General features: G+C 33.6%; 1 protein-coding gene across 1 annotated transcript in view; it reads right to left on the minus strand.

The window, feature by feature from the left end:
• The window catches only part of LOC107437196 (uncharacterized), a 38813-nt gene extending 26839 nt beyond the window's left edge, over positions 1 to 11974 (minus strand). Inside the window, exon 1 of the mRNA XM_071179922.2 lies at positions 11789 to 11974. The gene's annotated coding sequence lies outside the window, so the exon portion shown is untranslated. The remainder of the gene's footprint in view (positions 1 to 11788) is intronic.
• Between the last annotated feature and the right edge of the window lie 252 nt (positions 11975 to 12226).

A 12226-nucleotide genomic window follows, 5' to 3' on the forward strand; every position in this document is an offset into this window, starting at 1 on the left:
TTATATGGATACTGAAATATATACTATTCTATAACGAAGAAGAATATGCTATAACTATTACAATTCTGTATGTTCTGAATTCATATTTATTCACTGGAATGACGAAAGCAATGTTGACTTCACTTTAATTCGTAATGAATTGAAGACAGAAGAAATGCATTTTACCTTAATACACACATCTGTAACAGTATCCGAAATCGGAAGTCATCAGTTGCAAGTTTGTTGATAATAGAAATTGAAAATTATTGAGGAATTTTTCTTCAAATGTTTGGCGTGTTCTGTTCCTGAAAAATTTACTAATATTCTGGAGATTTTTTTCAAGTTCTTCGGCCTTTTCCTTAGGGAAATTTTGTTTCTTATTTGCTGCTAAAAAATGGCGTCTGATTCAGTCAATGACTTTGATGGAACTAAATGAAAACGTGATAAATTAATGTCCGATATTTACAGGCTCCCGCTAGACGGCGTACTCGAGCGTTGCGATCGCGAATAGTTCGATTGCTACACATATTTTTTTTTTTCAATTAATAAAAATCTCTGCATTAGCGCAAATCATACTAAACTAAAAACTATAAAAGAAATTCCATTTAAATGAGTAATATTTTACCAACTATAGTTACTTATTTTATATATTTTATTTTATTTTATAACCGTCGTTGAACAGCCGACCCAATTTTGGGTTTACGACTACTAATGCTCAACTCCGCAGCATTGTAATTTTGAGCCCAATTCAAGGACAAGGGAACTCCTGGATCAAGAAATGGGAGAAATTTTGCCTTCGTGGAGAACTTCTTGATGGAACTAACCATAGAGTTGAAATACTGGGTAGAGAGAGTAGAATAACCCCCGACCCGTGGACAAGATAAAGTCACGTGACTGTAGCCCAAACTCGCCGTTCACTGAGACCGCTTCGATTCCCGTCCATTCGTTTAGCATTGCGATCGTCTGATGCAATTAACTGTCTGTCTTTTAAATTCAGAAATAAGAATGGTACAAAAGTCCTGAGCATTTTGCTGTACGGAGAAGTTTTCTAGGGACTGTCCAATAACTTTTTGCAAGAAAGGGCGACATTTTTTTTCACTTTTTCTATTTTAAAATTGATTTTAAAATTTTTCCGATACTCAGTCATGCTCTGATAATCATGTTTTATTTGCTTTAATAATCAATTACGCTCGTTTTTGCTCACTTTTTTTGCATTTAACATAAGTTTTTATTGTTTCTTAAACTTTAAACTTATAATGTTTAAGTATATGTCAGTCGTAACCTTTTACAAAAGAAATAACGCAAAATTCTACAAAAACTAATTCACCATTTTTATTATTCTTTTTCATCCATCGTCCAAAAACCAAAACAAAAAAAAAATGATCATATCTATAATATCAAGCTTTTAGCTCGCAACATCAGAAAATGCGTGTTATTACATCACGTGACCCTGACACCTTCCCCCCAGAGTCATATTAGATCCAAAGATCGAATATGGCAAATAATTTAAGGGTCACACTTTACACATAAACAAACTATGTTTCACATTCACCCAAATATTCACTGAATCTTAGGTTTAACTTAACACTAGGTATTTACTTTAATCACCTAATAATAATAATAGGAAAAAATGTTCAGAGTCTTATTTTAGTTTATATTTACAGTCTGGACAATGCATCTGCATTACTAAGTTTCGATCCTTTGATGTGACTTGCCTCAATATCATGGCGTTGAATGGCTAACGCCCATCTCTGCAACCTCGGGCTTTGGGGTGTCGCACTCGTCAGAAATACTAGGGGATTATGATCAGTTAATAAAATAATCTTAGCACCACAGAGTAAGGTTTCAAATCTCTGCAAAGCCCAAATAATAGCATAAGCTTCCCTTTCAATTGTAGACCATTTCTGTTGAGTTGAATTCAGCTTCTGGCTACCGAAAGCTATGGGACGAATATTTCCTTCTTCATCTAACTGACCTAAACAACATCCGACCGCATTTTGAGATGCATCCGTATGCAAGTAGTATGGTTTCTCTATGTCTGGGACTTGTAACTCTGCGATCTTACATAATACATTCCATTGGTACTGGCCTCGGTGAGTTCGGAATGCTGTGAGGTGTTTGCTGCCGTTCTCCATCGGTATAGCCCAATATCCCTTCAACATATCTAGCACAGTAATGAATTTCTTCTTTCCTACTAAGAAATTCAACTCCATCATATTTTGCATTGGATATGCATCCGGAACGGTAAGAGCATTCAAACTTCTGAAATCAATGCATAACCTGATTGTTCCGTCTTTCTTATGAACACATACTACCGGGTGTGCTATCTCACTTACCACCGGTTCAATCAGTCCTAACGCTAGCAATTCATTGATCTGTGCATCCACTTTCCCCTTTAAGTTTTCTGGTATCTTATACGTTTTTGGTTTCATCGTATCCTCCTCAGCTTTCAGCTTTATCGCATGTTTCCCAACTTTAGCTATCCTTATCTTCCCCGAAAACAACGTTTTGCGTCTATGTAAAAGATCTTTCAATTGATTTTGTTGCATTTTGGGTAAGTAATCCAAATTTAATCCTTTCAATGCTTCATAGCTTTCCACATCTGTAGGAAGAGTTGGTGTTTCGTATATTTCACCAAATTCATCATCAATATCATAGACAACTCCAACTGTTTGAATTCTCGCTTTGTATTCTCTCATTTTGTTAACATGCAATAATCTTAAATTTCCTTCAGGCATTTGCAAATAATACGAATTCGGTTTCACTCTTCTAATTACCTTTACTGGACCTATCCATCTGGCATATAATGAATTGGATGAATCATGCATTAGCACAAGTACTTGATCTCCTGGCGCAAATTCCCGGTATTTTTTCCTTCTATTGTAATATTTGGCATAATTACTTTGTTGCACATCACTTGTTAACCTTGCCTTTTCGGTTGCTATTTCTAATTTTCCTTTTAACTCTTTTAAATATTCCTCCGCTGATCCTTTCATATTCAAAGGTAAAAACATATCTCCGGCCCAAATTGACTTCAATATAGATAACGGGCCTTTCGGTTCTCTCCCGTACATTAGCAGAAAAGGTGGTACTCCTGTAGTTGCATTTGGAACTTCTCGATAAGCCCATAGTACAAATGGTATGTGTCGATGCCAATTTCTTCCTACTTCTCTAATAATGTGATGTAGCATATTTTTGAAAGTTTGGTTCCATCTTTCAATCAATCCGTTCCCTTCCGGATGGTATGGCGTTGAAAATCGCGGACAAGCTCCTAAAACCTTCAAAAACTCTTGCGTTAAACTTGCCGTAAAATTTGTCGCATTATCCACCACGATTACTTCTGGAATTCCTGTCCTACAGAATATTTCGAGCAGTGCTTCACATGTATTCCTTGCCGTTAACGATTTGAGCGGGACTGCTTCAGGCCATCTTGAATGTTGGTCCATCAAACAAAGGATATATTTATGTCCTTGTGCTGATACTGGATCTAGAGGACCAATTAGATCTACGTTCACCACTTGGAATGGAAGTTCAGGACGTGACACAGGTGTTATCGGAATTTTGTCTACTGAACGAACAACTCTTCTACCTTGGCACCCATGACATGAGCTACAATAAGCTTTAATTTCCTTGACCATCCCTGGCCAATAAAAGGAAAATTTAATTCTTTGAATTGTTTTACGAGCTCCTAGATGTGCTCCGAATACTGACTCGTGGGCAATTTCTAGTATTTTACCTTTTCTAATTTCGGGAATTACTAATTGTTGTATTCTATTCCCGTCCAACAGCTCTTCATGGCATAGTATATTATTTTGTATCACATACCCTCCTTTATTTTGCTTCCCCAATTTCCATGCTTCTTGGAGAGTATCGCAACTTTGTTGTTGTATCTTGAATCGTTCGGTTTCATTTCCATTCTTTTTATCACCGCATTCACCTACTGTTGGCTCCTGCTGCTCTTCTCCGTCACTTGCACTCATATATAACTGCTCCTTTCGGGAATCTGATCTTAGCTTCATAGCAGCAGTAAAACTGGGATTGTATACTCTTTTTTGTTCTAATAATGCCTCATAAGTTTCAGCATCCAACAAAATGTCAGCATTTAACCCATTGACGGCTGCTATCATCGTTTTAATTATAGGCGTAATATAAGTTTCAGCATCCAACAAAATGTCAGCATTTAACCCATTGACGGCTGCTATCATCGTTTTAATTATAGGCGTAATATATCCTTCCGTTACCAAAGCGATTTCCACTTCTTTTAATTCAGCTTTTAGACTTTCGCCAAACGCAGGTTGTAATATTATATGCCCTTTGTAATCCACTTCCTTACCCACTATATCGTTTTTAAATACACTTATTTGTGCACCAGAATCTACTACAGCTTCGTATTCATTTCCATTATATGAAATTCTAACTTTCTTAAGGGCAGCTATTTTTGGTTGAACGCCTTTACATTTTTTGTTTCCTATCATGACTTCACCGTTAAATCTTGCAGTGACTACTTTGCTTTCGATATTTCCATTTCTGAGTACCTTAACTTCGGATACTTGCCCTTCCGATACTTGAACCTCGGCCACTTTGCCTTCAATGTTTCTTCTCCTCTCTTTATTATCTCGACAAAATCGTGCCAAGTGTCCTACTCGTCCACAATTAAAACATGTGACTGGATTTTGGGAAGAACTCCGCTTATCAATTCTGCCATGGTTGTTATGCTCATGTTTATATCCTTCACCAAATGTATGATATCTTCTACTAACCATGTTTGGTTTTTCCCGGTATAAGTTCCTATATGGTTGAGAAGCAATGAATTTAGTAGTTTGGTTATATTTCCTTGCATTCTCGTACTCATCTAGCTTCTCAGCAAGTGTGTCAACTGAGCAAATTCTACTCCACTCATCAATAAAATGATTTTGTATGTCTCCAGGTACTCGTTCTTTTATCTGTTCGACAATGACAAGTTGTTTCAGGCTGTCGAAATCATTAATTTTTAGTCCCGAAACCCATTCGTTAAAATAGTTCGCCAATTCAAATCCAAAATCTCGCCAAGTGCTCTCAGCCGCTTTACAATGTCTCTTAAACTTTATTTTAAATGCTTCTGGGCTCAATTTAAACCTTTTCAATAACATACATTTTACATGTTTATAATCATTTGCTTTTTCTTCAGGCTCCCTTGCAATTAAATTCGCCATTTCTAGAGGCAATAATCCAACAAGATGCGTTACCCAATCTTCTTCTTTTATATGGACTCTTCGTGCTTGTCTTTCAAACAATATTAGATAAAAACTTATATCACCTTCTTTTGGATCAAAAGTACGCATTAATTTTTGCAATCCACCAGGTACATGTTCTCTTGTTTCTTCATTTCGAGAGCTGCTCGTCTCTCCTATAGTACCAGTATGTACCAATGAAGCTTCTATCTTCAACCTCTCCAATTCATATTCCTTTTCTTGCCGCTTTAATTCATCTTCCCTTTCCTGTTCTCGCCGCTTTAATTCACCTTCCCTTTCCTGTTCTCGCCTCTTTAATTCATCTTCCCTTTCCTGTTCTCGCCGCTTTAATTCGTCTTCCCTTTCCTGTTGCTTAATTTCATATTCTTGTCGCCTAATTTCATCTTCTTTTTGTTGGAGCTTTATTTCTTCTCTTCCACTAACTATTCTTTTTAATAATTCCTTCACAAACTCCTCTTCGTACTCCGTACTTGCCAATATAATCTTCTTTAATTCGGTAACTCTCATGTCTTCCGTTGCCGTTTCTCCTAACTCTTCCGCCAAACACTTCAAATCTACTTTTAAAGCTCTTCCTAAAAATGCCATTTTTCACCTACTACTTTCTAAACTGCACCTTCTTACAAAAAAAAATGCCACTTCCTAAACCAATTTCAAGACAATCTAAATAACTCACTATCTTCCATCAAACAACTTGAAATTCATAGAACAAACAACTACCAATCTTTTATTTCGAAATCCATTGGGGTTTCCCCGCACATTTGTCAGTCGTAACCTTTTACAAAAGAAATAACGCAAAATTCTACAAAAACTAATTCACCATTTTTATTATTCTTTTTCATCCATCGTCCAAAAACCAAAACAAAAAAAAAATGATCATATCTATAATATCAAGCTTTTAGCTCGCAACATCAGAAAATGCGTGTTATTACATCACGTGACCCTGACAGTATATTTCAATATATACTCTATTTTTAGCTGCAAAGCTTTGTTGGCTTCCTTGGCGAGATACTTTAGCGCCAAGAAACAGTTGAGTAAACTTTCGGTTTTGTTTTAGTTCTCTTTAAATGTCGATATCATTTCTGTATATTCTGAAGATTTTGCATATCTTTACCTCTTGATTACTAAAACCCAATATTTATCTTGTTCTAAAATGTTTCCTTTAAATATAGATATTTAAATAAAAAATATGGTACATGAGAAGTTGTGTTTTTTAAATTACATAGGAATGCTTAAAAAACAAATTATTTGTATATTCTTATATGTTTGATGAATAATTAAATTCTATGAAATATTTTTAGTATTTAAATATAAAATAGTGTATAGTAGTTTTAGTGTTAATTTTTAATAAAATTGTGTAATTCTGTTACTATACATAAAATGAATACAAATTATGTACTATTTAGAAAATAAATTAAGGTATATTTAATATAATCATTAAGTACTTGTTTATCTTCTTTTTATTTAAAAATAGTTGCTACATTGGAAATACTTTATTTTACTAGTATATTAAAGCGTAGAATTAGTTTGATTTAGTGCAACAAATTTAGAAAACATAACATAGAAGTGGCTAAGTTGTATAGGAGTAAATTAGTGCAGTAAATAAGCGCATGTGGTGCATTGGTATGGAATAAACTGCTCAGACGGCCAATGCTAACAGCTGGCTGTGATGCAACGATTTAACATCGTAAACCTTTCTTGTAAAATTTCAACTGTTTTTACCTTTGTATAGATTGTATTTATTTAATTTGCAGCTGGCTAAAAGATATAGTTTTAAATGCGCTTACTATTTAAGAAAATTAAATTTTTTATGGAGGGGCATTGTCATTTTCCCATAAAATGATTATGGTTTTTTTATTTGTAAAATAAAATATTTTTAATTGTTACTTTTTAAGTTACTAGTTTTCTGTATAAAAATTATTAAATATACATTGACCTATAATAGTTGCATAAATTTACCTCATAAAAAGTTGCATAAATTGCAATTTCTATCACAAATAAAAGTAAGATATTTTAATTATAAGTTCGTCATTAGTTTCAATCTACATTTAGTACAAAGTAAAAATTCTAATTGCTTTCTCTTTTATTTAAATTTCGAAAGCTTTTCTACTAGTCTCTTTGTGTGTACAATTCAAACTTCCTAGTAACTTATGGAATTAGATTGTACATGAAATACAAAGTAAAATTTCTAATTAAACTCTTTTATTATTTTCTTTGATTAGTTTAATGCTTTTAATCTTATATTTTTCTCTATTCTGAGCTGAAAACTTTTATATTAGAATAAATATTTTATTTCATATTTAGACAAATTGTTGAGTATTAAGTTAAAATGCAACAGCAGTTTATTTTTGAAAATATCTATTTTTAAGTGTCAGGAAAAAAAGAAGTCAAAATTCTAAATTAATAATGTAAATAATCTTTATTGTATAAATAATTTAATGTATTCAATATATGAATAAAATTCTAAACGTAATTAAATTTAATCAAAAATATGTTTTCTAACTAATCTATTCTACTAAAAATGGGTTTTATTTTCCTCGAAGCTATTTTTCCCGAAATTTAATATTACCTCTCGAGCAGTCTCTTGGTGAGCATAAATAAAAATGATAAAAGTGTTGCAACATTAACGTTATTTCTAAGCATCGAACTTTTTACAGACAATCTGTTTAATTTTACAATTTGTTTTTATCTAACAGTAATAAAACTTTTAAAACTTAAAGATTAAATTTATATTTTAAACGAACTTATGCTTCATTAAAAAAGAAAAGCAACATTTTCAAATTCACATTTTAAGCCCTGGTAGATTTATAAAAAATCCTGATTTTTGTATCGAAGTTATTATTTTTTTTAAAAAAAATAACAATAGTTAAATGTAATAATAGTTATTTATTACAATATATATTGCTAATTTTTTTTTTAAAAATAGGTCTTTGCAATAAAAACATTTAAAAAATTTTTCTTCTGAATATAGTAATAAATATAAGTGATGCAGAATATCGTTTTTTATTTTTATATAATGAATAATTTTTAAGGAATAGTGTTAAGGGTAAAGACGAGAACTACTGAAATTTTTTTAATAAAGGCAGTACTTTAATAAAAAATTATTTGTTAAGAAAAAAAAACTCCTCATGTTTTAAAAACCCATTTAATAATATTAAAGAAATGTGATTAACGAAAATATTTTTTTTCTCTCTTTCAAATGCTCCGATTATTTGCGCATCGGTAATATCGAAATAAAGCTGTTTAAAAACTTAGTGCGCCAACATTTGTGATACTGCGCCAAGTATTGCACTCTTTCCATCACGTGATTGTAACTCTTTGCTTGCTATCTGTGGCGTGTCTTTTCGGAAGGAATAAAGCGAACTTGGTTCCTCTACCTACTATTTCAACTCTATGGAACTAACGCGCATTTGCGTTACTTGGAGAGGAAAACCACGAGAACCACCCACGGTTAGCCTGACTGCAAAGGGACTCTAACCCATGACCTCTGAGGATATTTCGTCAGCACTGTGGTCAGTGCCAACCGGATGAGGATTTGTATCAACCAGCCATCACCGGGATTCGAACCCGGTTCGCCTCATTGGAAGGCGAATGCTCTATGCCTTGAGTCATCGTGGCTCAAGAAAGGAAGTTGTGATTTCACAACTCAACGTTATTTCGGATTACAATAAGCATATGGAAGTTGTAGATTGGTGTGCATTTGCGTGTAGATGGGCTGGCTGCGGTCAGCGTGCGGGTGGGTGACCACTTGGATCACTCTGCGTAGGGGCCGAGGGTGTGCGGTATTGGTCCTCGTTAAACTGTTCTACCGTAAAGTTCTCGACTTCGCGTGCAGGTCGTTGAGCTACCGAAGCGGGGGTTCCATCCCCTCGGCAGAGGATCAAAATTGTGATGGCTTGTCTTCGGATCATTATCAGGTATGTGTCCCAGACCGTCGCCAATAGCCCATTGTGCAGCTCTAGTGCGACGTAAATTAACTACAACAACAGCGTGTAGATGGGAGGTGCGCATTTGCGTTACATGAAGAGGAAAACCACGAGAACCACCCACGATTAGTCTGACTGCAAAGGGACTCTAACCCATGATCTCTGAGTATATTTCGTCAGCACTGTGGTCAGTGCCAACCGGATGAGGATTTGCATCAACCAGCCATCACCGGGATTCGAACCCGGTTCGCCTCATTGGAAGGCGAAAGTTCTCTGCCCTGAGCCTTTGCGGCTCCTATAGTTACTTATATAATTATCCAGATTAGCATTTTATATACGAGTGGCAAGTAAATCGCTATAGAAATAAATGATTTTATTATTCAGTATTCGCAATTGAAAGGTGAGTTCTTATTAAAATGTGAGTGCTCTAGCTGCTCGGTATAGAGTCGAAATTTAGATGGAAGTTAAATTATTTTTGGCGATAATAAAGAAATTCATACTGCAATTAACAATCCAGAAACGATAAAAACTTCAGTCAAAAAGTGTCAGACTACGAATTTCGAGGAACGAGGTTCGAGTAAGAAGAACGGCGAGTCAGAAATCACAAGCTCGAAAAACCACTGGAAGAGGGAGAAAGACTTAATTGATTCAGTAGGGAAGTGTTTAAGCTCTGACAAAAAGAGTATTTTTTTCTATTCTAGACTTTTTTATTTCTTTATTTTAAGTTTCTTTCGAACATTTAAAGATAATATTTACATGTAAGAGTATTTATTACGTTTTATTACGCTTTCACCCTCATTATGCAAATGTTTTTTGATTGAATGTTAAATATGCTTGTATATATATAAGACAGATCAAGATTAGATGTATAACCTGCAAATTTTACATTGAATTTGTTTAGTTTCTTCATGAACAACTTGCACTTTCACTTTATCATCATCATCAACAACTCAATTTCCTTTTACAGCACAGAGGATACAAGCAAATAGCAAAGCTCCTCAACTACTTCATTCCTTTCTCAGCCTTTGTGCGAGTAGGTGCACTTACCGATTTTGGATTACCTTGGATAGTCTTTTCAAAAGGTCTTTTTCAAGACCATCAATTTACTTGCAAACAAGTCTTTATTAAGACTACTGCTCTACCTTCCACTGATAGTATGTTATTTTCGATTGCTCTAGTATTTTTTGATTATGAATTGTATTTTTGTAAACAAGCTTTCACGGAGAGCTTTCCGCTACACAACCAAGCCCAAGTTGCGTAGCGTGACTGCTCTCCCAATAGGTGACTGCTTATTATACCTAATTTCTATTTATACAACCATTTCTTGATTGTCGGAATAAATTACTCAGCTTAGCTTATATTGTTTATTTTTAAGATGGCTAATTTATATGAGCAATCTGAAGATTTATTTGGATTTTAAGCTCGCAATGAGAATATGTATAAATGAGCTCCTGTTTGTTCGAAATGATATAGAAATGTTCAAAAGGTAGAAGCCCAACCCAATCAATCGATATAAATTAAAATCACAGATAACTTTTCGTGATAACTTTTGTAACTAACTATCCAAGAATTCAATGCAACCGATACTAAGACTGCTCATATCAATGATGAATATCAATTTTCCTTCAAATTATATGATGATTTAAAAGTAAATTCGTAAACGAAAAACAAAATGGCACTAGGGACACCAGTTAAAAACAAATTAGCAGTTACCAGTTAAAAACCAATTAGAAGCCAAAAATATAATCAATTAATTATCTACCCTCGTGGACTATATTAAAAGCCTAGGGTTAGACAAAATATCTAATCTAATATCTAAAAGCAACCCAAATAACCATAATGTTCAGTAAATCAAACATTCGCAAAACGATAACGATCACTCTGTGGAATGCAGATGGTATAAAATACAAAATCGATGAATTAAAAAGGATTTCCTGCTAGAATTGAACAACGACATATGCCTTATCTATACGGCAAACTAAACTTACTGTCCCAAAATACGACGCATTTAGATGTGATCGACTTAGATGAAAAGGCGGCGGGGCCGCAATAATAATCAAATGACATCTAATTGCATCGCACAATAAATCTGATAATAATAATCGATACGCACTCAATTATTCCAGCAGTTTTGTCATCAGGTAAAGAGCTACTTCAAAAATTTGAGAGCTCTAGCTTGTAGAAAAGTGGTGGAAATATCGATTGTAAGATCCCATCGTCATAACGTAAAAGGGTACTTATTCATTTCTAGAGCGCACAGTCGATAAAGTTGTCGATGAAAAACTATTGACTACTTTTATTTTCTTTATTTTTTTTTGTTTAAAATACAATAAATAAATAAAAATCTGACTTCAGATGCACCGATAAAATGGATAAGTATCCAAAAAAAAGCAATTTAATTAAAACGTAAAGTATGTGATTCGACAGATCTTAAATAAAAAATTTATCTGGAACCATACTTTGCTTAAAATTCCGAAAAACACAGGTAATTTAACACGAGAAACTGATTTTTTAAAAACTGCTAACTTAAAAGTTAATAGTTGACAATTTTGACAAATCCATACAAAATGAAACAGCAAAACGAAGTAAACAAATAAAATTTACGACCCCAATGAAGCGAATGCAATACACTCTAGGAACAAAAATACTACTTACATCAAAGCCAACTTAAAACAAATCGCTCCATTTAAACAGTTAAGTAAAAATATTAACGAATAAAATTTCACGTCAGCTTTTTTCTTCTTCTTTTTCTTTATGCGTAGACCTTTCCATTTATAATCGGAGGGGTAAATCGTAACTTGATTTAGCGCAGTTAAAAATTGAAAGAACACATATTGACATTCATAATTCCAATTGTAATTTAGACAAATTAAAAATAAAGTTAATACGCCCTAAAAAAATATTGAATCGTGTTTAACTATATCAGTCGTGTTTATCGCTTATTTCTGTTTTAACTATTGTAACACTCAAATAATTCTTAGTTTTTTTTTCAAGGGCTTTATTTTTATTTAAAAAGTTCATTAAAATAGTTGTGTAGTGTTACAGAGCAAGATAAAAATTTTTGGAAAAAAAAAGAAAATCCGGTTAATGTTT

Source organism: Parasteatoda tepidariorum, chromosome 1 (assembly GCF_982258835.1).
Source record: "Parasteatoda tepidariorum strain Cologne lab strain chromosome 1, Ptep-v5.0, whole genome shotgun sequence".
In the NCBI taxonomy this organism is placed as follows: domain Eukaryota; kingdom Metazoa; phylum Arthropoda; class Arachnida; order Araneae; family Theridiidae; genus Parasteatoda; species Parasteatoda tepidariorum.